The sequence below is a fragment of the Lutra lutra genome, chromosome 9, assembly GCF_902655055.1.
Source record: "Lutra lutra chromosome 9, mLutLut1.2, whole genome shotgun sequence".
Lineage (NCBI taxonomy): Eukaryota > Metazoa > Chordata > Mammalia > Carnivora > Mustelidae > Lutra > Lutra lutra.
This window is the reverse complement of record NC_062286.1, coordinates 103,360,193-103,387,540: the sequence shown is the minus strand read 5'-3', so window position 1 is coordinate 103,387,540 and position 27,348 is coordinate 103,360,193. Positions and strand designations below refer to the sequence as shown.

Here is a 27,348-nt window from a genome sequence, read left to right as displayed (position 1 = left end):
AAATAATGATGATGTCTGCACAACTCTGTGAAAATGCTAAAAAAAAAACAAAAACAAAAAAAAAAACCACTGAATTGCATACTTTAAAATGGTGAAATTTATGTTATATGAATTATATCTCAATAAAAAATTTAAAAACCCTGCCTTCCTGTATCAGAGAATCATTGTAAGAATGAAATAAAACTGGAAAGTTCCATAGAATCTAAATCATATTCAATAATCCATGCCACTGCATGGAGAAGTACACAAGCCTCAGTGTTTGTAACTAGATAAAGAGGGTTTGCATGAAAATTATCTTCATGTCCAGTCACGGGAAAAGTCACATAGAGGTCTGCTGTCACTCAGGACCCTTGCTGTGAAAAGCTTTACAGAAAAGTTATAAACTGTACAAAAAAATTATTTTAAAAAATAGAAGACACAGGAGAGCTGTAGAGAAATAGAGTTTTTGTTGGGACTTGCCACTATCTACTTTACATGTTAATCGTAGTTGCATTATAACTGCAAAACCCTGACTGGACTACACAACTGTGACAGAAGCTGCATTTGGTTCATTTCCATTTCTTTGGACCCCTGGACACAGAGCCCTGCCTACAGTGAATACTCCACTGAGACCAGATGAGCTTTGCTGAGACTTTTTCTTTCCTTTCTCCTTCCTCTCCTTCCTCTTCTTCCTCCTCTTCTTCCTCTCCTCCTCCTCCTCCCCCCCTCTCCCCCCTTCTCCTCCTTCTTCTGAAATCAATATTTTATTTGGAATATTAAGGAAAGTCTATAGGCTACTGAATGGACTCCAAGCACCACCCTCTGAGGGCATCCAATGCTGTCCCTTTCTTGTTTAAAGAAGAAGAATGTAAACTCACCTCAGGAAACCAGGCAGAGGCAGAGTTGAGGTCAGTTCATCCCATGCTGCTTCTAGGCCACCATGGTGTGTCCTCTCCCAGACTATCTTTTCTCAGGGCTGCACTCTGCATCTCTCCAGGTATGATTACTGCACAGTCCTCCCTACCCTTCTTTGCCCTCATCCAACTTGAACTCCCGGCAATACTTGACACGAGTACCATTAGGACTCCTGTCTCTCTTGCCTTCCAGAGTAATTCTCCACTCTCTTTAATTCCTTCCTACCTGGTTGTTCCTTCTTAATAAGTCTTGGTGGCCACCTCTCTGGCTTAAGCCCTTTGTGACTCCCTTCATTCACCCTCTACTCTTCTTGAACAGCAAAATGTCTTTCCTTAGCAGTGTCAATCAAACCCTACTAGTTCGGCAGTGTTGGGGCTTAAATTACTACCTACAAGTTCCTGATTCCCAAATGATAGCTCTAGCTAAGACCTTTTTCTTGATCTTCATAACTAAATATCCAACTACTTGTTGGGAAATTCCACTGTGTTCCCCAAAGTACCCTCAGTCTTCGTGTGACCGGGATAACCTGCTTGAATTCCTATAGCCACTGCCTTTGTGAATGTCACTGGCAGAACCGTGATGTGCAGCTAGAAATCCAGTAGTCATTCTTGGACTTCTCTATCTCACTCCTCTCCTTCCAGTGAGCCATCTGTTGCAGCCCATTTGAGCTCCTTAATATCTCATATCCTTCTGTCTTCCATTAAGAAGAAATTTATTGGGAAGCTCATTTTTCCCAGGAAGGACCATGAAGCAGTTGGGAAATGAGATGGGAAAGAGGAAAACCTATAATGGATGTGATAGTAAGGAGATTATTACTAATGGAACCTGAGGCAGTCTAGCCATGGAATCTCTGAGAAACCATGTTGTAGAACCCACTTTGGAATTGTTCCACCAGGGGATAAGGAATCTGGGGTATTTCTCTACCAACCCTACACTCCTTGTTAGAGGTTGCCCCCATACAGGAGGAAAAACAATTTTCCCTCTACCCTCTGAGTTCTTAGCTTGAGACTCCTATAATAAAATACAGATTAACAAGATAAAAAACAAGTAGAATTTTATTAACAGGTATGCCCTGCATATACATGGGAGAGACCCAGGGAAAAAATAAGTAACTCAAAGAATTGGCTTTGAATTCAGGCGTAAGTATCATCTTAATAGAGGAGGGAGAGAGTGGATAGAGGCCTCTTAAGGAAGAGTAAATGAGGTTTAGGAAAGAAGATGGGTCTTGGAAGAATAGGTGAGAGATATGATAGCTTGTGACAAAGTTTGTCTGGGTGTGGTGTCATCTTCTAGTATTTTCTCTTATGATAAGGGTCAGTTCCCCTAGGTGGTGAAACTAAGATTCTCCAAGGAGGGGGATCTATGACAGTTGGGTTCCTTTTGGATATCTATCTTTAGGCAGACAGGAATTCAGGGAAAGACTTTCCCAGTATTTGCTGTTTTTTAAGTGCTTATAGCTCAAAATTATCAATATACCAAAGTGGCATATTTTGGGGTGGCATGTCCTGAAATCTTATAGTTTTATTTTGGGGTGGCATATTCTGCTACCCTTTGTCCCTTGCATGATGGGCACCTCCTACAGTCAGAAATCACCCTCAGGCAGACTCAGGAGGCCATCAGTATGGATGGAAGTTATCTGCAGAGGACCTTTGGGAGGGCCCAGGGGAAAGGAGACAGCTGGGAGCCTCTGCTATACTATCCCCTCTACTCCATCCCAACTACCATTCCCCATTACTTCTCAGTTAAACCACTGAGCTGGTGTCCTTGAAGTTTTAGGTTTTTTTTAAACCTTTATTTTTAAGTTTTTACACATCCTGCCTGAATGATCGTGTTAATGATCTTTAACACAGCATACCTCCCTTCCCTTTTATTAGAGATCCTAAAGAGCTCCCCATAATTTTCAGAAGGAAGCCTGATTATCTTAGCCTGTGCTTCCCAAACTGTCTGTAAGTTTGGTGCCCAAGGCACCCATAGCAAACTTACAGGGGTAAGGCAGGATTTCTTTCAATTTTGAAAGAAATACAGATGCTCAACATCTGTTGGACAACTTGTAAACTATTAGTTTCAAGGTAATCCACAGTTTCAAAGTTAGGACATATAGCATCCCTTTCTATGATAACATTTTATTTCCAAGCTGGGTTTTTTGACTGTTATTGTGATAAAAAGGAAACACCAAATGAAAAATCTATGTGGAATAGGAAATGTGGGTGGCAGAGTCCAATCTGGTTCATATGGCTACTGAGTTAGTACATAAATACTTACGTTGTTTAGATGCAAATACTTAAGAAACAAGATCCCTGGAAGCCTGGGTGGTTCAATTGCTTGAGCATCCAACTTTTGATTTTGGCTTAGGTCATGATCTTAAGGTCTTAGGATTGAGCTCTGCATCGGGCTGTACACTCAGGGCAGAGTCAGCTTGAGAGTCTCTATCTCCTTCTCCCTGTGCCCCTTAACCACCTCTCACACACTCTCTCTAAATAAATGAATAAATACAATCTTTAGAGGAAAAAAAAGACCCTTAGTCATCTAATTTTGACTTATGGGCAGCCATACCTATGACACTATGGTGCTGTGAACTGAAAAACTGGAGAACTGGAGACCCTCTACCCCAGGTGCATTGCATAAGGCCCTTGCCAACCTCTTACACCTCTACTTCTACTCTCAGATACAAATTTTTCACTCCATGGAAGATCTGGAGAGGTCATCAGACCTTTATTCCTTAGCATGAAACTTTTCCTCTGCCAAAATTACCTTTCTTAGTGTTTTTACTCTTTACTCTTGTCAACTAGACCTCCACAATTCACCTTAAGGAGCACTTCTGCTGGAATGAGATTCCCTTAACGGGTGCTTTTTGCCCCAGCTATGATTTATATGACCCTGGGTCCCCACAGCATCTGTGTATAGCTTGTGTGTGCCACTCTTTGTGTGGAACTCCCAGTGGTGATTTACTTGCCATTCTAGTCTGTGTGTTCCATGAGCTTTATGATCATGGACAGTTCATTTGCTATGATCTTGCTGGTGTTTTTATTGGGATCATGTTAATTTAACTTATCATTAATCAGCATGAGTGCCTAGCATGGTATAATTTCTCTAAAAACTGTGAGCGAGTGAATCAAAAAATGCGGATGAATGTAAGAAAGAATGTAAGACTATAATAATTAGCCTTTACTCTTTGTCTTCTTATTTACATTTTGTACATTTTCTATCATGGTACCTTTGTATATCCCAGAGGATCTTTGCACATGTCACCCTCTGTGTCTAGAAAGATCTTCCCTCCCCCTTCACCTGGGTCATTTGCTCTCCTCATCCTTTGGATCTCAGCTCTGTTTTTTCTTCCCTAGGGTAGTTTTACATTTACATTTGTATGATTATGTGAATATTTTCTTCTTTTTCCCTTGAACACAAGTTCCATGGGAGTAGGGAAAAGGTCAGTCATGCTCACCACTAACACCCACAATTAAACATATTGCCTAACATGTACGTAGCAAAAGAACTTAGTAAATATTTGTGGAATGGTTGTGGATGAATAGGTGAATGATTAATCTATAAAAGCCTAACTTGTACATATCAAGATTCAATGACTATTCTAAAGAGACGGTGGAATGAAGTTTTTCCTGCAGAAAGTGGGAACATTTCCCGCTTTGTGAAAACAGAAGTCACCTTAGGTAAGGGAGGACAGGGATTGGAATTCTAATTTTGAGTTAGAAAGAATTCAGAAACTCTTTTAAAATTCTGAAAAAGAGGGTAGGGGTTAGATGATCAAAATAGGTGAAGACAATATCCAAAATTCTACTTATTTAACCACTTTCAGTATTTCAAATCAAAATGGATTCCTTTGCCATTGAAAAGCTGTCATGTTTTCGTTTGCTGGAAAGTGACAAAGTTAGATAAATGATAACGCTATGTCTGTTCATTCCTTGGTTAGAAGTCCTCAGCCTTAAAGGCTCCTCAGTGCAGTCTCACAGAATAAACATGAAGTGTACTGTTTTATAACATGCTGCTCAATGGAATTGTAGCACATCTGGCGTTACTGAGCATCTTAGGATGAGGAGAAAGAAAACAATAACAAAAGCCCATAAAACAAATTATGACCCCTATAACCTTTAATGAAGGACTTTGGAGTAAAATGAACTGTTACACCAACTTTAGAGAGGATTGCAAAGATTGAGAGAAGTTGGAATTTCAGATAATTTCCTTGTTCTCAGTGATATTTTATTAACATTTGTTTCTTCTGCTGCCCTTCTGCCTGTCTTACTTTCTTTTTTCCCCATCTTCATTTCCAAGTGAATAGCTTTAAAAAAAAGTCAGTATTGACCTATTTTATTTTCAAATTCAAGAGATTGATTCTTAGGCATCAAGATACTATTCTAAATTTTTTTTTTAAATATTTTATTTATTTGACAGAGAGAGATCACAAGTAGAGAGAGAGAGAGAGAGAGGAGGAGGAAGCAGGCTCCCTGCCTAGCAGAGAGCCCGATGTGGGACTCGATCCCAGGACCCTGAGATCATGACCTGAGCTGAAGGCAGAGGCTTAACCCACTGAGCCACCCAGGCAGCCCACTATTCTAAATTTTTAAATGGAGAAAGTTCCAGGTAACAACCAAAGAAATACAACTACCCACCACACAGTTAATTAAATGTCTCTGAATTGCTACTATTTGAGCTTGATAAGCCCCATGTATGAATTCTTTAGCTCAAAGCAGGAAGTTATATTAAGAAGACAGTAGAAAGGAAAAATAATTAGGTAGTCTTTTATAAGAGGGTGCATAAATGGTGTCTGTGTAGCCCTGACTAACTTTGTCAATCAGTGTGTTTATTTCAAGATTCAATCATTTGAGGTGTTTGCTGTTATGTAGATATTAGGGACCACATAAACAAAAGGCTAAATTAAAGATCATTTTATTGCATGCATTTCTGTGAATTAATTTTGAGCAGATATACTAGGCTTCTGTCTTATTTGTGACTATGGGCATTTAAAAAAAATTAAGTCATATATATTGCTAATTTAAAAACTCATCTTGACATTTGTTACAAACTAGGATATTTGAGATTGAAGGAGCATCTAGTTCAGTCCTAGATCAGTCAGGTTGGCCCAGGTCATGCTGAAGTGACTCCAGCATTTCAGTGGCTTCCAGCCACAGATCTCTAGTCTTCACGAGGGCTGCATGTCCATCATGGGCAGCTGCAGCTCTCTCCCCTTCACTCTGGGATTAGGCCGACAGGGCTGCCTGTTGCTAGAATGTTGCCTGTAACAGCAGCCAAAGTGAAAGAGGGAAAGCAGTTCTTATAGCTTCTCTACATCACTTACCCTCCCATTTCATTAACTAGAACAAGTTTTATGGCCATACCTACATTCAGTAGGACAGGGAAACAAGGAAATATAATCATCCTTCAGGGAAAAGGTACCAAATAATTGTGAACAGTCAACAACTCACTTCTTCATTTTCTTGGATGTGAACACATCACCAGAAAGATTAAGCAACTTGGCCGGGATCACTGGCAGAGCTGAAATCAGAGCTGGATTCCTGTTTCCCCTTCCCCTCAGGGCTTCTATGTGCAAATTTGTGGACAGGCTGTTGTAGTGAGAGTCCTAAGAAAAAGGTGCCATTTAGAGAGGTTGTCTACACACCAGGGCCTATTTCATGCCATGGTATCACTCTGGCATGGACAACACATTCTCTCTTTGGACCTATAGGTCCAACATTTGCTTTTCTTTTTTTTAAGATTTTATTTATTTATGTGTGTGTGAGAGAGAGAGAACATGGGAGAGTGGGAGGTTCAGAGGGAGAAGCAGACTCCCTGCCAAGTAGGGAGCCTGATGTGGAACTCGATCCTGGGGTTCCAGGATCATAACATGAGCCAAAGGCAGTTGCCCACCAACTGAGACACCCAGGTGCCCCCAGCATTTTCTTTTGTTACAGTAGTCTGTATCAGTCAGGAATTAATCATGGAATTGGAGCCATTATAAATTTTGGTGTCGGGAATTATATTTATTATATACTTTATTAATATATTTTTATTTAAGTATACTTAAATATTTATTATAGGAATTAGAATTTAATTTGTATAGAAGGACCTGGACAAGGGAAGGGTCAAGGGAGTCACAAACCAGTTGTTCCAATAAGCAAGTATGTCCAGTTACCAAAATAGGATGGTAAAGAGAAGGTTTGGGAGAATCTAATCGGAATCTTGGCTTCTGTGTGGCAATCACCACTGTAGGACCAATGTATTATTGCCCCATGTTAAAGCATCTGTGGCTGGCCTGGGGCAACAGTGGGTCAACAGGCTCAGAAATTGGTAGAGGAGAGTGAGAACCAACCTGGAACTCATAGACCCCTACATGCAAGATTTTAACTGCATTTAATGATTACAACCTTCAGAGAGTAATGTCTGCTACTTTGCTTCTGCCTTTCAGATCTAACTTGGAAATCATATAGGGCTAGAATTCTAGAAATAGTTCCAGCTTAAACAAGTGGACACAGAACAACCTTTCACACATTCCAAGTTTAAAGAGGCCTGCACAGACCAATGCCAACCCAAATGTATTAGTTTTCTCCTGTTGCTATGATAAATTACATAAGCTTAGTGGCTTATACCCACACAGATTTATTTTCTTACATATCTGGAGTTTAGAGATCCAGAATGGGTCTTTCTAAGCTATAATCAAGTGTTGGCAGTGCTGTGTTCCTTCTGGAAGCTCTAGGGGAGAATCCTTGCATTGCCTTTTCCAGTTTCTAAAGACCATTTCACTACAACTTCCATTTCCGTCATCACATCTTCTTTCAATCTGCCTCTCCTGCCTCCCTCTTTTCCTTTAAAACACTGGTGATTACCTTGGACCCACCTGAACTATCTAGGAAAATCCCTTATCTCAAAATCATTAACTTTATCACATCTACAAAGTCCTTTTTGCCATGTAAGGTAACATATTCACAGATTCTGGGAATTAAATGTGGACATCCTTGGAAGGTCACTTTTCTGTCTATCATACTAACTCACAAGATCCTGATGGTCTATAGCATGGCTTGGCAAAATAATAAGATGTGGGCCAAATTTGGACCATTGTTTGTGTAAATAAAGTTTTATTGAAAAACAGTCATGCCAGTTTTTTTTTTTATATATTATCTTTGGCTGCTTTTGCACAAAATTGAGTAGTTGGAACTGAGACCATATGACCCACAGACCTAAGATATTTACTGTCTTATTTTTTGCAGCAAAAGTTTCCTGACCCCTGGTCTATAGGCCAAAAGGTTGATTTGTGGATATAGAAGAAGAAACTTAGGTATATAAGATCCCCAGAAACTTCAGATTTGTAAGATAATGTATTATCTCCTTATGTTAAATCTATATGCAAAGCTAAATTATTAGGTTAACTGCAAAGGAAACAGCCCACACCATTTGTAAGACAGTGAACTCTAGCATATCTAGTTGTGAGCATGGAAGCTACCACCTGCACCATAACCATGGGACATCCCCCTGGGCTGGAACATCCCTTCGCCTGAGATAACTGTATACAACTGTAGAAAACTGATATAGTCTCACTCTTCAGAGTCCCTTCTCCATGCTGAATGTCACAATCTTTATTCCCTTTGAGGAAAAAGGGAATTAATAAGGACCACATTCACAGGCTATTCACCATGATTCGAATTTGAGTATTACCTCAAATTGTTCAGTCACCTAGGCAAAGCTTAAAGTGCATTGTTTTATTTTATCACAGGGTGATTTTATTTATTCAGGTACATTTTATGTAATTTATTTTCAAAAATAACCTTAATTTCAAATTTTATAGATCACTCTGTCCTCTATCCTTTTATCACCTGCAGATGAATTTTCCATGATATAGCTGTAAGGTTTATAGGCGAGATAAACACGACACCAGGCAAAGTGGGTGCAAAGCAAGATTTATTAAAGGCACTCTCCGATGAAGTTTCAGGGCTCAGGAGAAGGGGAGCCAGGAAAGTTGCACCGGGAGGAGGTGGGCACCCTCGGGCGAGGTTCCTCAACTCTGGAAAGCAGAGTGGGGGAAGTCGCACTGGGAGGGAGTTGGCGGGGACTTTTATCGGGCCAAGGTAGGGCTTGGGCTCACATCCATATTTGGTGATCGGAAGGTATGGGGTGAGGACTCCTGATACTCCTGTTTCCTGCATAGGTATCGGGTTACCTGTGGAGACGTGACCTGGGCGTACACCCTTATGGCAGGAGAGTCTAGGGTTAAGGAAGGGAGGGGAAGGGACTGGAAGATGGCGGCCCTGGCGGTCATTTCTATTGTTCCTCCTGCATTCCCGAAACCGCTGACCCAACAATAACTTCTAAGACTTTAATGTTTTCCTTTCCATCATGCTTTCATTCAGTTAGTTCCAACAGGAAGGAGCACGTATCTTAAAATGTCTTTTCCACCTGCAAGGAAATGAGGCCTTTAATGAAACCTTCAATGTGTAGTTTTAACCTGGTTATGTGGTTTATCTCTCTATGCCTTGAGAGACAAAGGAGTGGGATTTCACTAGGTTAAGAGATATTTGATTAAGTTTCTCTTTCAGTTCAAAAAAATTTGTACATAGTGCAAATTCCATTAACTCTCTCCGGGACTTTTCATCATAAAGGAGACGATCAAGATGTGTCAGCCAAAATAATTAATAACTTGCTGGGTGTTCAAATGCAAAGTGATCTTTTGAAGTGTTCATTGTCTTCGGTTTTGGAATCATTTGTTGCTTAGCAGCACAGTGGGGAAGAGCACGTCTGTAGAGCAAACTGACTAGATTTGAATCTTACCTCTCCACTTGCTAACCGTGCCCCTTCATCAAGGTGGGTCATGTTCTGAGACAATCTTCTCATCTGTTAAGCAGGGACATAAGTAGCTCTTTCATCAGTCGTGAATCTAAGAGTTCATACATGTAAATACTTACGGTAGTGCCTGCTAATATGTACATTAGTTGGGTCCTCCATTCATCTAACAAGGTGCTAACTACTTCACATTATAAGCATCACAGTAGCTCTGTAAGGTTGGTATAATTATCTTTTTTTTTTTAAGAGACAAAGATATTGAGGGTCCAAGTAGTTAAATAATTTGCCGATGGTCATAAGTCTAGAAGACTGCAGAGCTAGAGATAAAATCTGGTTCTGTTTGATTACAAACACCAAGCCTGTGGATTTAACCTACCATTTGCAAAACATTAATTCTTTGAATTGTGAACCATTTAAGGCCAAGGCATAGCATTCTTTAGCAGTTCAGAAGCTGGTAACTGAGTGAACACAATATGGGGGTACTTCAACTAAATGAAACCCCTGCATATATATTACCTGGACAATCTAGTTTTTCGGAAAGCTTTAACTATTGGCCAAAACTTTAAAATAATACTTAATTTGGAAAGAACTCTCTGTAAGATGTAGTATACATTTCTCTGTCTTCTTTTTTTTTTTTTTTAAAGATTTTTATTTATTTATTTGACAGAGAGAAATCACAAGTAGGCAGAGAGGCAGGCAGAGAGAGAGGAGGAAGCAGGCTCCCTGCTGAGCAGAAAACCCGATGCGGGGCTCGAACCCAGGACCTGGGATCATGACCTGAGCCTAAGGCAGCGGCTTAACCCACTGAGCCACCCAGGCGCCCCATTTCTCTGTCTTCTTAAATGGATTATATTGAACATGATTTAAGATTATATTGACATAGTCATTTATCATTATGAACTTCATTTTTATCCTGTATATGAATATAGGAGTATTCTGAGAGTTTATTTTAATAAAGAGGGATATTATTGACTTGGACTGTTATGCATTTTAATTCCTGTGCTTGATTTGTCAAGTTTTAGATGTTTCCTGTCCCAGTGGTGCTACTTCTTGTCAGTGTTCCTGTTGTACTGTTAATCTCTCAAAAATCCACCAGAAACATCTGTTAATCAAACAAAGCTGGATTTATTAAAGCTTACTGTAAAATGACAAATCACCATCTTGATAGTGTTTCAAAATGAGGAAATTTGGGTAGAATATTTATAGTTTAGGGTATGAATTGTGTGATGGTATGAACCTGGGTGATTTTAAGGTGGGTCTTCAAAGACATAGAAGTGACTGGCATTTGGTAGACTTTAAGGCCATAATAATTCTGGACTGGTGGGCAGAGCAGGATGAGAGATCTAAAGTAACCCTTGATGATTAAGCTGTTGGTATTAATAATCAAGTTATTTCAGTTGGTTCACAGTTGTATTTTACAAGAACCTGTATTTCCTGGAGTAAGAAGCTAAGTGATTTTTGGCTGGTTCCAATATTGAAATAGGCAAGTATGTTTGATTCCAGTGTTGTTGCAGTACAAGGATGAGAGAATATACTGGTTTGGTTTTTCTCTTGCCTCTGTCATTCGGTACTTCTACATCCTGTGGAACCAGAAACAAAAAAAAAAAAAACAAAACAAAACTGGAATTGTGAGTCAATAGAAAATTAATAGAAACTAAGTGGAAGGCTAAGAAGTGGACTCATGTGCAGGTATTTTGTGCTTAAGTATTTTTCTTGCTTAATTCCTGGAGGGTTTCCTAATGTCAGGTAACCAACATTGTTGACTAGCTGAGCATCCATTAGGTGTCTACTACTATACTGAAATGGTAGTTGTGTAAGTTCTAGTAGAGGGTGAATTAATAATTCTGCAAAATAGTGCTTGTTGATTTTTTTCACCTTTCCTAATGTCTTATTTGTTTATATTGTTTTTCACAGCTTTTAGTGTCCTTTTCTTTTGTGTTTGAAAATTTATAAAGTGGGGCGCCTGGGTGGCTCAGTGGTTAAAGGCTCTGCCTTCGGCTCAGGTCATGATCCCAGGGTCCTGGGATCGAGCCCCGCATCGGGCTCTCTGCTCAGCGGGGAGCCTGCTTCCTCCTCTCTCTCTCTGCCTACCTCTCCGCCTACTTGTGATTTCTGTCTGTCAAATAAATAAATAAAATCTTTAAAAAAAAATTATAAAGTGATGTTGTTCAGATGCCAGATTTTTTTTTTAACTATGAAATTTAGAATGTCTGGGGATTTTATCCATACTTTCTGAAAAGTTCTTCCAGAGTCCTTAAGCTACATTATTGAAATAGGTAGTCTGAGACATTAGGATTTGGTGTTGAATGCATGGAAAATAAAGTTATTGAGCAACTATAAAGGATGTAATTAATACCTAAAATAAAATGCATATTGTTTTATCTCTGCAGTCTAGTGATTGGAAAATAATAAAAAAGATTAAAGGTTCTAATTGTGTAGTAATTGTGTAGGAAAATTGGGAAAAAAAGAATTTGACTCATTACTTAAAACTTCAAGCAGTTTATAGTAATTTAGGCCAACTAAAAAGTAAAATATATATTCTGGGGGCACCTGGGTGGCTCATTGGGTTAAAGCCTCTGCCTTTGGCTCAGGTCATGATCCCAGGATCCTGGGATTGAGTCCGCATCAGTCCTGCTCAGCAGGGAGCCTGCCTCCCCCTCTCTCTCTGCCTGTCTCCCTGCCTACTTGTGATCTCTGTCTATCAAATAAATAAATAAAATCTTTAAAAAAAAATACACATTCTGGCTAGCAGAAATCCTTTCTAAGAATTATGTTTGGTAAGAAGATATAGAAACTGATCAAACAAGGTTTTTGAAGTCCTATTAACCATGGAATTTTCAGTGAAGTGACATGAATATTGTAGACTTGGATTTATTTTGGAATGACAGAAATTCCTTAACATTTGAAGCCTCTTTTGGTTACTGCTGTCAATGTCTGTTTTTCTTTCTTTCTTTCTTTCTTTCTTTCTTTCTTTCGTCTCATATTCAGTACTATAATTTGTTGGCATTTGGCCCAGAAAAGAAGTCAATTTTCAGGAAAAAAAGTTCTTTACTAGCTTTATACATGAAGAAGCAAGTTCAAATTTTATTGTTAAATCAACAATTTTTATGCAAGGAGAATTTGTGGAAACCATACTGTAGATGACAATGTGGTCTCTCTCCTTTCTCTTAGCTAATTTTCCTATTCTTCACTAGGATATGTTAATATCCTAGTCAAGAATAGAATATATAATATATAAGATATATAATAGAATATATATACATATATAAACACGCACACACACACACACATATATGCATATATATACGTATATATATACACACCTTTTATTAAATATAGGTGACAAAAAGAAAACCGGCTTATACATCTGATTCTTTTTTAGGTAGATTCTTTCATACACACACACACACACACACACACACACATATATATGGTTAGGTTCCATTTCATATTAGGTAGCATGAATTAAAACAAAACTTTAAATTTAGGGACATGGATGCCAAACTAAGGAGAGACAAATATTAAGTCTCTGGGACCAAATATAAGTTCTTTTGCTCCTTTTTATTATGAGTGCAATCATGAAATTAAGTTCAGCAACATATAAACAGCATTATTGAGTACCTATTAAGTTCTAGGAACCCATGTTGGGTGCTGTAGATGTAGAAATAAAAGTCTGTGATTCTGAAAGATTCACAGTATGATTGAAAAGTAAAACCAGTTATTAAACAATATGATAAGTAGTAGAAGTATATAAAAATTTTTGATTACTGCTGAAGTATAATTTTCAAAACATTAAAACTGTGGTTTTGCACAAACAGAAAAATATCAAAGATTTTGTTCAACTCATTAAGAGAAATAGCAATATGATAGAACCAATACAGAAAGCATTTGAGGGGCTAGATATGTATAGGCAATTTAATAAAGGAATATTAAGGTAAGATTCCTAGATTAGGTATAAAACTAGTTAAATATTCAATAAAGAATAACTTTTGAAATTATTATTTTTCCTGAGTATATATTATATTCATCTCTCCTGAATAAAAATCTACAAAATAGCAGGTAAACTCACTATATTTGGGTTCTTTTATCAATAGTAATCAGTAGAACACTGATTACTATTGTAATTCCTTCTAGATAATTTTTGTGTTCTAGATAATATTGTGTTCCCTCTAGATAATTCTTGGGGGGCCTTTGCTCCCAGGTGACATTACACTATTTTTTGCTTTATTTTCAAGTCTTGGATCTTATTTTATTAATACAAAAATTCAAAAACAATGGAATGTAGGAGAAAGGAAGAATAGGGGTATTCCAAGTGGAGGAAAGTTAAGGACAGAAGATGTTTGAAGTAAGGCTCCTATAAATTAAGAGAAAATTTCCAGCAAGACAAAGTCTAATGGGGGCTGGAGGGATGGTGATAAGTAGAAGGACAGGGGAATAGGTGGTTTCCAAGTGTCACTTCAGGAGCAGTTTTCTATTACTATTATGACAGATGACTATTAGGACTAGGGACCAATGTATACAAGATATTTACTTGATATTTGATTGTGTTTGTTGTGGTGGTGGTTCTTAAAAAGTCTGAAAAGCAAATCATCTGTGTGCTGGCAAGAAGTTATAAATTAATTGTTTTTAAAGCCATAAATTCAGATGTCAGAAAACTGAAATTATTTTGGAAGAAAAAGCTAAGGTCAGTGAAAGCAGAAGATTGGGAAGACAGAGAGGATTGGGATCCAATCAGGCACCCAAACTGAGCAGAGCCTCTAATTATTAGCCATACATCTGAAGTTCCCCCTCGTCCCCCCATGGGCCTTTTCCCTCTCTTTCTTTTTTCCTCTGCTATACCTTTCTTCTCTTACCCCAGGCACAGAATGAAATCTGGGAGATATCACAATTTATGTTCTTAGCTGAGCATGATGCATCTGAAGAAGCAGCATCTAGTTTTGTTTTTTTTGTTGTTGTTGTTGTTTGTTTGTTTGTTTGTTTCTTAGGCTGTAGGCAGGGAACAGAATAGAGCAGAATGTAGCAAAATGGAATGGAATCTACCCTGAAATACCTTTTGACTCTTTTTACTGTTAAAAAGTACATTGTTTACTTAGCTTCATTTTTCCTCTTTGATACTAATTTTCCTTTTAAGAAACAAGTCACATCCATAAATATGTATTAATTTAAAATCTCTTTTTACTAGCTTAGTTTTCCCAGTGGACAATAAACTGTAATTTGTGGGGTTATTCAAGCTTTTTATTATTATTTCCAAGGAGTAGATAAAATATGACTATACCACAACCCCTTGGCCTTTCTGTATGAGCTGCATGATTGTGACAATGTGGATGGACCTAGAGGGTATTATGCTAAATGAAATTAGCCAGAGTAAGACAAATACCATTTTACTTCTTCTATGATTTTACTTCTATGTGAAATCTGAAAACACCAAAACAAATGAACAAACAAAAAAGCAGAAACTGACCCATAAATACAAGGAACAAACTAGCAGTTGCTGTTGGGCATGGGAGAAAGGGAGGGGAGCAGGTGCTGAGAAAGAATGGGCAAAAATGGGTGAAGGGGAGTGGGAGGTATAGTCTTCCAGTTATGGATGAGTAAGTCACAGGGATGAAAAGTACAGCACAGGGACTATTGTTAATGGTATTGTAATAGTGTTGTATGGTAAAGATAGTAGCTACACTTGGGATGAGGATAGCATAGTGCATAGAGTTATTGAACCACTGTGTCATACACCTGAAACTAATGTAACAATTTTATGTCAACTGTACTTCAATAAGAAAGATTTTTTTTTTAAATAATATCTACTGATGATACCTGCTTAAAAAAAAATTCCAGGTTCAGTGTAAGACAGAATCAAATCAGGAAAGCTCTAAATCCAAAATAAACAAGATGCTGCTCTAGAAATCCATTTATACATGACTTCTATTTTAGCCTTTTATTTTTCATTTCACTGTGGATAGTTAGTCATTGGATTTATAGTATTTAGCACTAATTTTGGAGAAGGGCAGGTCAGTGTCCACATCAAACATATGGTATTTTACTGTTCATGTGTCCTTCCAGAATTAATTATGCAAAAATTTCTAAAGGGCCTCTTTGGGATTTAATGCTATTGATAAAATTTGTTTAACCAAAACTGATGAATGCTTGTTTTATTCATTTCTAATTGGACAACTTCACATTCTGCCGACAAGTAAAATTAATAAGCATTAGGTCTAATTGGCTTGCTCTAAGGAGCTGAATACTTTCAGTAAAAATCCTAGACTAATTTTATTTATTTAATTAATTAATTAGTTTTCTGTAACTTAGGAGACAAACCACAGAACTCTTTCCTGAATGATTTTTCTTTTATGGTGCCTTAAGCATCTTGGGTCTTTTTAGATGAACAGCAGTACTTAAGCTGTTGGAAGAAAGTCTATCTTCTGAATGAAAGGGCTTTTATTTGTATGGAACAATTAGCTATAATTAGCATGCAAGTTTTAATGATATTGTATTGTGAAGCTGATTATGCCTGTGGGACTGGTGATGCAAGTTGCTTCTATTGTTTATTGTATGCAAATCCAACCACTTAGCTTTAATTAGACGTTGAAATCCAGAACAATTGCCAACAATTGCTTTAGTATTAACAAGTAGCAGGAACTGCCCATCATGACTTCTTAAATGGCAGAGACTTATAAGCAATTGATTTGGCTTCCAAAAAAAGAAAAGGTATCTTGAAGTCCATCATTTGCAGAAGAAAATCAAGTTTGGGTCAGTCTGGTTGACAAGATGTTTCTGTCTTCCTATTTCCTCTGATTATGCCTCTCTGCTTTGTGAATACTAATAGAAGGTGGCTTTTTGAAGAACAGTAAATTCAAAATAAAACTCAGCATTTTAAGAAGAGCCAGAATGTGGACTGTTCTCAATCAGATATTTGATGATTCATGATCTGGTAGGATTCCAAAAAGGTCAATAGTTTGGGTTCATCCTAGTTATTAATGCATGTTATACTTTGTATATCGTAGATGAAAATCATTACATGAATTAGCAGTCATACTGTGATGTTCTTTTAGTAATGTAGTTGATAAGTCTTCCTTGGCTGCAGAATTTCAAGGAAGAGAGTGTGAGCATGGTTTTCTGATCACCCTACAAGCTCTCCAGCCTTTTCCAAGACTCAATATCTTCCTTAGGCTTTAGTCTGCCTGTTCTAAAGATGACACGTTAGAAGCACATTCACAAGAAATTGGAAGTGACTTACTTCCATTTACTTTTCCCAGACTATTTGTATCTCAGAATAAGACCCAGAGAAAGAATATGCATTATCTGAAAGGATGGCTGCACTTCCAGCCTTCAAATGAGGAAATTTTGTAACATCTTTCCTTTCCATTTCCTTTTCTTTCCTTTTCCCTTTCCCTTTCCTTTTCCTTTCCATTTGGGCACTTTTCCTAAACCTTCTCTAACTGGGAAAAAAAAAAATTATGAAGAAGAAGCAGCAGCTGTAAGCATTCACACAGACATCGGTCTGTTTTAAATTACATTGGTATGTTAACAAAGAGAAAAAAAAGTTACTTGCTACCATTGTTCCAAAGGTTGATTTCTGATTTTTCTAACTTCTGTTGTGTCTGGATTCTCTCCCCATTTTTCAAAGAATGGCCCTCAATAGCTTAATAAATCAGCTAATAAAATATTTTAGCATCTGCTAATGTTCCCGGAGTGTGTTACATGCTGGTTCAAAGGCTTTGTAAAGGAGAGCAATAGAGGGAACCAGGGGCAATTCTGAAAGGCAATACTATCAGGTTTCAACACACTGCAGAACATCAATCTTTGCCCAAAGATTTTGCTTGTAAATATTTACATTGTTTGCCCAGATGGTGGCACAATTGAAAAACGTGGGTATTTTTTTTAAGCATCTCTTAATAAACTTAAAAAAAAATCCATAAACTAGGATTGCAAAATATAGAAACACATTAAGTGTTCATTTGAAAACTTTTGCTTCTGTTGTAATTTTTTTTTTTAATCATGCCAGAAGGATGTGAAAAGAATACAGGTTCTCTGTAGGTTTTGAGGATAGTATATTCTCATACTGCCCTTCACTTAGATAAACCTGAGAGCTTAGTAGCTTCTAAAATATTTCTGTTCAAGGCAATGGATGTTTACCAAGCACCAATCGTGTGCTATGCACTATGCTGATGATTCTAAGGGCTTCTGTCTCCTTTATACAGTTAGAGAGGATGGGACTCCCTTTAACAGCTGCAGTCAGGCCTTGGTCAGTGTCCCCAGTAGAATCCTCACCAAACACATGGTGAAAGACAATGGCAAGATACCTCCTTCTCTCACCTCAGAAACTGAAGTCACCTCTCAAGTGTCTCCCGGTTGTCATTTTTCTTCCTTTATACTCCGTTGTTAGAATCATACATGTTCCGTGTCTCAATGTCATGTCACTTGCTTCTTGTTTCACTGGATCCTGAATGGATCTCTTTAATGGATCCATGGGCCTCAGTACAAAGTCCCAAATCCTAAAGTTGGCTTTCAAGTCCCACCATCTGTCTCTTGGTTACCTCAAAGACCCAAATCCCACCACTCTTGTCCTCACCTCCCAGTTTTTGACTCAGCCACACAACTTCTTGCAGTTACCCAAATGGAATCCCTGCTTCTGCCTCTGTTTTGTTCTCTGTGTATAGGGGCCAAGGTGCAGGGAGGGGGTAGGGTAGGGGGAATCTAGCAGAGCACCATTAGCATGAGCTTCTATTTAATTCTAGAATACCTGGGCTTGAGAAGTTGGACAAAGGTTCTAAGTGGGGAAAGAGGATTAAATGCTTATAGTCTTTAGCAGGAAGAGAGAGGAATTGTTCTTGGGGCTTAGCAGCCATTGTTTGAGCAATTTTGATTTTATCAGGAGAGGTAGAGAGAAACAGCTAGGGGCTACATCCACATGTGAGGTAGTAGGAAGGTAGGAACAGCTGTGGGGACAAGGCCAGGCAAGAGCCTCAGCGGAAAGCTATCCTTCAGTATCTCATAACTTTATCTGCAGAACTGTCCTCTAACCCTCTCCCCTCTTCCCATCTCTACTTAGCTAACTTTTGGTCACCGTGGTGCAGAGGTCACCTCTTCTCAGAAGCCCTCCTCATGCTTCATGGGAAGTCCTCTCCCCACAGCCAGTAGCCCACCCCCACCTCAGAGTTCTGTGCTTAAATCTGGAAGAGTACATATCACAGGGTATTACAATTCGCTGCTTGTTTCTCTGCCTACTATACTAGATTGCTCAATTTCTGAAGGTCAGGCCCATACAACGCCTAACTCTTTTTCTGGCATGTATTATGGGCTCAATACATTTCACTGATGAATGAATGAATGAGTGAATGAATATGAAAGGTGGGTGAGCCCTAAATCTCTGTTGAGCAAGATGATCTTCCTGCCTTAACCTTCCTTTTTTCATCTATGATGTAGCCAGGCTGGTCTCCCTACCCCAAGACCAGTAATAGTACAGCATGGGTGAGCCCATCCAGAAATAGTTCCAGGACAAACCTGCCTGTGTCTCCAAGACACCAGATGCTCTACCACAGTAAATAGGTTCTTATTAACTGAGATACAATTGTATGGAAATACTACACTGCCATCTATGAAATTCTAGATTTCAAAGTAGCAACTTGGGATCTGTTCCCACTCCACCCACCCTTAACATTTATAATAAAACACTGCCTAACGCAGAATTATATTCTTAGGGAAAAATGAAAAACATGTTTGAAGAAACTCAACCCTTATTAACACCATTTTTTCTTTCAGTAAAAGTAACCATTAAACAGTTATGTAGTTAACCTGTGTAGTTTTTAAGACTGCTAAAGTGTCTAATTAGTTAATTAGGAAAACAATTATGTGCTAAAAAAGGAAATTTGAAAATTGACTATGGATATATAAAACTGTGTTCAAAATAAACTTCTATTTTGAGGCTTTAGAGCTGTCCTGTTGTGTTAATATTTCACGATTCTTTGTATTCATTAAAAAGATTTTTTTCACAAAAATATTGGATAGTTTCCCAAAGTTCTCCTCTCTCACCTTCTGGTGTGTATCAAACAGAATATTGGAATTATCTAGTCAAATTATAGTTGGAATTGTATTTGCTAAAAGGCTATTTCCTTGGAAATCATTCAAAAAAGACACGTAGGGAAAATTATTTTAATTTATAGGGTCACTGTTTCTCTGTCATAATCAATTATAAGTAAACTATTTCTCAGGACTTTTTTTTTGCTATTTTTAATAATCAATTTGTGAAGCATTTAGCATAGGCAAAAACACATTTGATGGCAAGATCACTTTTAAGAGGCTGCTCTTTTTTTTTCCTTCAGCACTGCACATACATGTTGTTTACATTTATTTTGTGAATGGTGGGAACTCATGGTCCCAGAGGCATGGAATGAAGAAACAATCTCTGAATACAGTATGCAAGTTAGAGAGGAGAAATTGATCATTTCCAGACAATAGTGCGATTATCTTTTCCAATTTGAGGAGTAAAATAATCTATATAATTTACTTCCAAATAAAGTACACTTATATTGAATAATGTTTGCAGTTGCCAATCTTCCCATCCAATGCCCCTCCTTTCTGACTCTAGTTATCCCTACTCCTAGTTAGCCTGGACTTGTCGTGGTGCTCCTGTTGGGAAGTTGTTACTCTTGTCCGTGCTGCTTCCTTGACCTTGAAATATGTTAAAAGAAATCCACTACTTCCTGAGATTCTAAAAATTAAACTTCCTTACCCCAGCAGACACATTCTATACCATGAACTGCAAAAATGAAAGCCATCAAAGAAGGTGAGATTTTGGCTTTGTATGAAAAGTGCTGAGTAGGCATGAAAGATCTCAGGGTGAGGAAAAGGCAATTTCTCCTGAAGGCCTAGAGATGAAAGAGGCAGCATGGGTAGCTAGGTGATTGATTTCTCCTCTGCAACTTAGTATCAGGATACAGTTACTGGCTTGGACAATTGGGTACTGTATTTATAGGGACATAGTGTCTAGTGGATGGCGGGAGATTTCAGATCCTACAGTCTTCCAACAAAAAGTATGTTCCAATTCTGTCTTTCCCATTGTTGTAACAGCTACAATAGTGGACAATTTATGTAATTACTCTGAGCTTTGGTTTCTTTATCTTTGAAGTGGGAATACTAATATCAACCTGGGCAAGTTGTAAGGATTGAAGATAATGTATGCCGAGCACTTATCACAGTGGTTGGTTTGCACATAAGCACTAAATAAACAGTAGCTATTATTACAATGACTGCATGGTCTTTACCCTTCTATTAAGGGTGAATTGAGCTAAGACAGTTCTAAAGACTTAATAAAACAGATTTGCCTCATGACTCCTAAGAATAAGGAGACATGAGGAAAGGTGTTTATCATCTGAGGTACTAAAGTGGACCCAGGGAAATAAGAAAGAGTTGCTACTATATCTTTGTCTGGAAACAGGAGTAAGACTGGAATACAGCCATCAAGATCTATTTGTAGTAGGTTGAGAGCCCAGGGTCAAAAAAACAAAACAACAACAAAAAAAAGAACCCCCCCAAAACCCCCAAAATAGTTTCCTTTTTTATGGGGAAGGAGTTTGGCCTGACTGAGGCTTTGTTTTGAACCCATTACAATGAGACTCCAGTAGTTCAATGTCCAGTTGTACTGGGGCTCTGTTTCCTTCACATGTACAGATTCATATTCTCAGTCTTGGGATATGTCAGACCTCATTCTTCTGCTAAAGTGATTTTGGTCTTTCTCCTCCTCCTCCTCCTACTCCTATTTTTGTCTCTACTCCAGAGACAATAATGTTGATTTGATAGCAAAAGCAAAGGCAACAAAAGCAAAAAGCAACACGTGGGACTACATCAAAGTAGAAAGCTTCTGTGCAGCAAAGGAAACCATCAACAAAACTAAAAGCCAACCTACTGACTGGGAGAAAATATTTGCAAATCATATATCTAAGAAGGGCTTGATATCCAAAATGTGTAAAGAATTTACACAACGCAATAGGTAAAAACAAAGATTTCGATTAAAACTAGGTGGAGGAGCTAAATAGACATTTTTCCAAAAAAGATCTACAGATGACTAACAGGTACATGAAAAGGTACTTAACATCACTAATCATAAGAAAAATGCAAATCAAGACCACCATGAAGTGCACCTCACACCTGTTAGAATGGCTATCATAAAAACAAACAAGAAATAATAACTGTTAGCAAGGATGTGGAGAAAAGGGAACCTTTGGCATTGCTGGTGGGAATGGTGCAGCCACTGTGGAAAACTGTATGGAGGGTCCTCAAAAGCAGTAGATTCAATACACAGTAGACATCAGATTTACTGAATATGAGGTCTCTAGGTCAAAATGCAGGTAGCTTGATGGTGGTAAATGGTCCTCTGTTAAGGGAAACAAATGAATAAGCTGATCCTTCCATGCAGGGCTGTAAATTGTAGGCAGAATGCAAGCACAAGCTTGGAAAAGTCCTTGATCTGCTCTGAGTCCATACAGATAGGGTCTCCAAAAGAAGAGGTGACATTTACTGCACAAAGCTGTACCTAGACAGAGGTGACTTGTGTTTGACCTGTAGGATCAGGCCTGTCTCTGAGCAGTGAAGGTCCCTGAACTCCCAGCAGTCCATGAATGGTTCCCAAATATCCAGTGGGGAATATGGAAGCAACGTAAACTGCTTTCATCATCACTGAAGGAAATATAAGCTAATTTCAGCAAAGATACTGCCTTTAACATAAGTGCATTTCAAGTGCACAAAACTTACTCTAGCTAGAATGCAAGGAGAAAGCAGAGTATCCTGGACAACCATTTACATGTAGAAATATTCACAAAACACTGGGACAGATGCAAAAATAAAGTTCAGGGCAGGGGCTCTTCCAGTAAAAGTGTTTTGGAGTAGCATTATTATTTTTTACTTGGTTGAATTTTTACGACTAATGAAAACCAGTGACATAACTTGTGCTGAGTGTTCTACTGTTAAATTCTCCTACTGTGAAAGAAGCCCAGCTGGTAGACACAGCCGTCTGAAATCCCTTCCTTGGAAGACACACCAATCCGCTTTGTGCTCAGGCAACTCTATTTCCCTGGACTCTGTGACAAAAATATGACTATTATTATTTTTTAAAAGATTTATTTATTTATTTATTTGAGAGAGAGAGAGAGAGAGAGAAAGCACACAAGTGGGAGCAGGGGGAGAGGGAGAGGGAGAGAGAGAGTCTCAAGCAGACTGCATGCTGAGCATGGAGCCTGACACGGGGCTCTGTCTCATGACCCCAAGATCGTGACTGGAGCCAAAAACAAGAGTTAGATGCTTAACTGACTGAGCTACCCTGGCACCCCATGACTATTATTTTACTGAAAGACTTGTTATTTGAAATCTATAGAAAAAGGAAAAAAAGAAAAGAAAAGTTACACATGATCCCAAATCAATTTAGGTGTCCACAGAATGAATATATGGTACTTGTTGACTATCCATTACCTCAACACTTAATTTTTTAATTATATGATATAAGAAATAAAAGTTCCAGCTTTGTTTCCTTTTCTCTTCTCTAGACACACATTTAAATGACTCCGTTTTATGTTTGTTTTTCAAAGCAGGGCTGCAATGAATATTCCCACCCAATCATCTTTATGCATCTGGGCCATTATTTCTGTAAGACAGCATTGTTTGGGGGGAATAAGCTTTTATTACTTTTGGATTGTAGAAAGCAAAATCTTCCCTATAAATAATTTAGAAATAAAGTAGTAATCGTTTTTAATGATGTAGTAACAGTGAAAGAATTGATCACACTGTGTTCGTTTCACAGAAAGAACTCAGATTTCTGAACTTTGAAATCCTGCCAAATGCTAAGGAGTCTCTTCTGGGCCAAGCCCTGTGCGGTGGCAACAAAGATCTGAAATGAAAATCCTTGCCCTTTAGGCAGGTGTCCTAGATTTATGTATCAAGAAAATTTTATTATCCCAATATTGACCCTTTGCCTAGAATTTGTGAGAATTTTTGCTCCAGATTAAATGAGATTAAATGAGATAAAACCTGTAAAGCTCTTAGCACAGGGTTTCACACATAGTAATAGGTGCTTCGAAGATGTCACTGTGCTTATCATTATCATCATTAATACTATCATCATTTTGAATTATTGCTTGCGCTATTTCTAAACCACCTCTATGTAGGAATGTTCTCAGGGAATTGAAAGAGGAGTGTTATTGTGTTTGTGAAGTGCTTTGTGAACTTGTATTTAATCTTTTCTCATTAACCTCTCACTGGCTTCTTCAAGTTACTAAATTTGAAAATTCCTGTATGTTCTATTCTTCTAGTTTGGTTTGCATTATTAATGAATGTGTAATAATTGGACAATGATTTGCCCTTTGGCTCTGAAATTTCTATTCTTAGAAAAAAGACTAAAGCTCTATTTCTCAGCCTAGGGATAGCTGAAAGTCCATTTTAACAGTCCTGGTTGTCTGCAGGGGATTGCCAGGCTCAGTAGCCTGGTTTTCCTGTAAATCCCAGGTGTTTCTCCAAGATGTCTGTCCAAAGGCCATATGGGTAACTGGCAGGCAGCAAGAAGGCTCAAATGCCATGATCTTTTGTCCATGTATATCTCTAAGGACTATTTAGAGGTTTTCTATGTTCTGCAGGAAGGCCCAAATGTAAGCCATGAATGACACAAAAGAAAACGTATTTTAAAGTCCCCCTCAGCTCTTGCCTTTAAGGAAAGAAGCTCCTACTAATTATTTATTGCAGGTTTTAGGAAAAACAAAAACAGAAAACAAAAAACAAACAAACAAAAAACCCTTAAACTTTCTTCATTATGATTATTGAAGGAAACAGGACCCAATCTAAGCACAAATATTGCCTTTTTAAAAAACAGACTTCAAGGGGCGCCTGGGTGGCTCAGTGGGTTAAGCCGCTGCCTTCGGCTCAGGTCATGATCACAGGGTCCTGGGATCGAGTCCCACATCGGGCTCTCTGCTCAGCAGGAAGCCTGCTTCCCTCTCTCTCTCTCTCTCTCTCTGCCTTCCTCTCCGTCTACTTGTGATCTCTCTCTGTCAAATAAAAAAAAAAAAAAAAACAGACTTCAAGTTCACAGGAATGTAGCCAGAATTCAAGGAGAAAGCAGGACATATTGGGCAACCATTTTGCATTTGGAAAAAAATCTGCAAAACTCTGGGACACCTGCAAAGCAAGGTGCAACAAGTACTCTTACAGTAAAAGTGGAATAATCACTGCTGTTTAATTTGGCTGAATTTTATGCCTAATAAAGGCAATGAAATAACTTGTTCCAAATGTTACAGTTCTGTTGGGGAAGAAGGTCAGCCGCTCTCATTTCTTTGTGAGGAAGGTGGAGAAAGAAGAGCTGCTTGGATTCGAGGGTCAGGGATAAGGGAAATGCTCAGGATATTAGAACAGCACCCCTCCTTTGAGAGTTAATAACACGTTTTCATATCACCCATAATTTGGGGTTGTTGTGGGGAGGGTGGGTGAGGTAATGGAGTGCTGTGTGATGCCTGTGTGTCACATGTATGTTGACCACTAAACTGTTTGTCCAGTAGTTTTTGAAGGACACCTGTGGTTTGTAGCACGGGAACCTCTTTCTAATTTAAACCCTTTTATCATGAATTATTATACTAATATTTCTTCCCATTTATTAAGCACCTGTTCTGGCCAGACACATTTCCTATTTGTCTCTACGATTTACTAAGCGCTGGAACAAAGGAACTTGAGACTTGGAGGCGAAGTTAAGCAAAACACCCAAAGACACAGGGCTACTAAGAAGCAAAGCTGAAAGGAGTCTACACCTAGCACTCCACCAAGGTTTTTTTTTTTTTTTTTTTTTTCCTACTCTCATTCTGCTGTTGAAATCCTGTTCACTTTCTCTATCTGGCATACCAGCATGGGAAACAGTCAGTTGTCCTCCCACCAAGTAAGGACACAATCCTGCTCTGAAGTTGGATTAGGTGCAACTAATTAGGTCTTCTCAGAATGAGGATTACTGCTCCTTCACTCTTTCCTCATGATTGGTCCCTAAGTCTGCTACCGTTCCCTTCTGGGTATAACGCAAGGGCTAAAATCTTTATCCTTCAAAACTCTGCAGCCCAGAACATAATCTATGCATTGTTAGGCATCCCAAAGGCAGGGTAAGTTTTATAACTATAACATCACTGCAATATTTCAATATAGCTTGCTATCACTGAGACCCTGAGGCCTTTTATTCTGTCATACATATACATTTGTCACCATTCCCAGGCTTTTATTGGTACAGTTTATTTCTTTTTTCTTCCCAAGTGTACTTATTAAACACTATTCTGTTTATTTCTGCCCAGTTCTCTCATTTGTCACTATAGAGTGACCTTGACAAATTAGAAAAGTGAGTAAAAATCCCACCTCTTCAGAGTTTCCCATTACCAGATCCCCTCCCTACTTCCCTCCCTTCCCTCTTCCTTCCTTCTCCCCTTCGCTCCCTCTTTTCCTTCACCAGAGGATAGAGAATTTAATATACCCAAGATCACACAGCTAGAAATTCTATCCCAGTTTAGTTTCCCATACTAAACTGCTTTCCATCTAGTTCTCTAGACTCTAGATCCTCTACGTACAGTGTTATGTATGAACCCACAGCGTTAGAATCACCAATAGGATTGTTACTAATGCAGAATCTCAGGCTCCAGTTTAGAACTTCTCAGTTAAAAATCTGCATTTTTACAGGACTACAAGCACTTTTAAAATCAAAGTTTGATAAACACTAATCCAGATTACAGGAACCTCTCTAACAGAGTAGTCAACTTTTCTTCTTGTCTAGCAGAATTCTGCTTACCTGTCCTCCACATCACTCAAGATCATTAGTCAGACTCCTGTCAGGGAGATCTGATTTATTTTGCTAGTGAACGGATTGGAGGGTGGGTTTTGGATCCAGTTCTTCCCAGTGAACGTTCAAGAAGTGGGCTCATAGGGCCGCCTGGGTGGCTCAGTGGGTTAAAGCCTCTGCCTTCGGCTCAGGTCATGATTCCAGGGTCCTGGGATCGAGTCCCATATCTGGCTCTCTGCTCAGCAGGGAGCCTGCTTCCTCCTCCTCCTCTCTCTCTCTCTCTCTCTCTGCCTGCCTCTCTGCCTACTTGTGATCTCTGTCAAATAAATAAATAAAATCTTTAAAAAAAAAAAAAAGAAGAAGAAGAAGTGGGCTCAGAAACACAGGGAAAGGATTTCTTTCTCTTTATAATTAACCACATGGGAAGGACCAGTTTTTTTCTTTTGCTACTAGATATTATGGTATCTTTTTAAGATGCCAGAAACTCCGGTAGCCTTCTTGCAGCCATGATGGGATGGTGCCAAGGACAACCCTAACTGGGTGAAGCTGGCAGAGAGGAAATACAGAATGTCAAAGCCACCTCATTTCAGGATTCCTTCTTGTTGGGTTTGTTTGTTTATTTGCTCAATGGTTAAGTGAGCAGACTTGGGATGTTACTTGCAGCCAAAAACATTCCCACTGATACCAATTATGTTCTTCTTTGGTGATAAATGTGTTGCCAGAAACAGCATCAGCTGTTTGTTAAAAGCAAGATCAATGACACCAGTTACTCCACTGAAAAACTATTAGTTTGATCAGATAATAAATTTATAAATTATGAGTCCTTTATCTCTTTAAGCAAATTTCTGTCTTCCTTCACTTTTTCTCTTGCACACCTTTCTCTCCTATTCTCA

The 27,348-nt window shown here is 38.5% G+C and overlaps 1 protein-coding gene across 1 annotated transcript in view; it reads left to right on the top strand.

The window, feature by feature from the left end:
• MACROD2 (mono-ADP ribosylhydrolase 2) overlaps positions 1 to 27,348 on the top strand; it is a 2,010,404-nt gene that overhangs the window by 1,225,767 nt on the left and 757,289 nt on the right. The window lies entirely within an intron of this gene.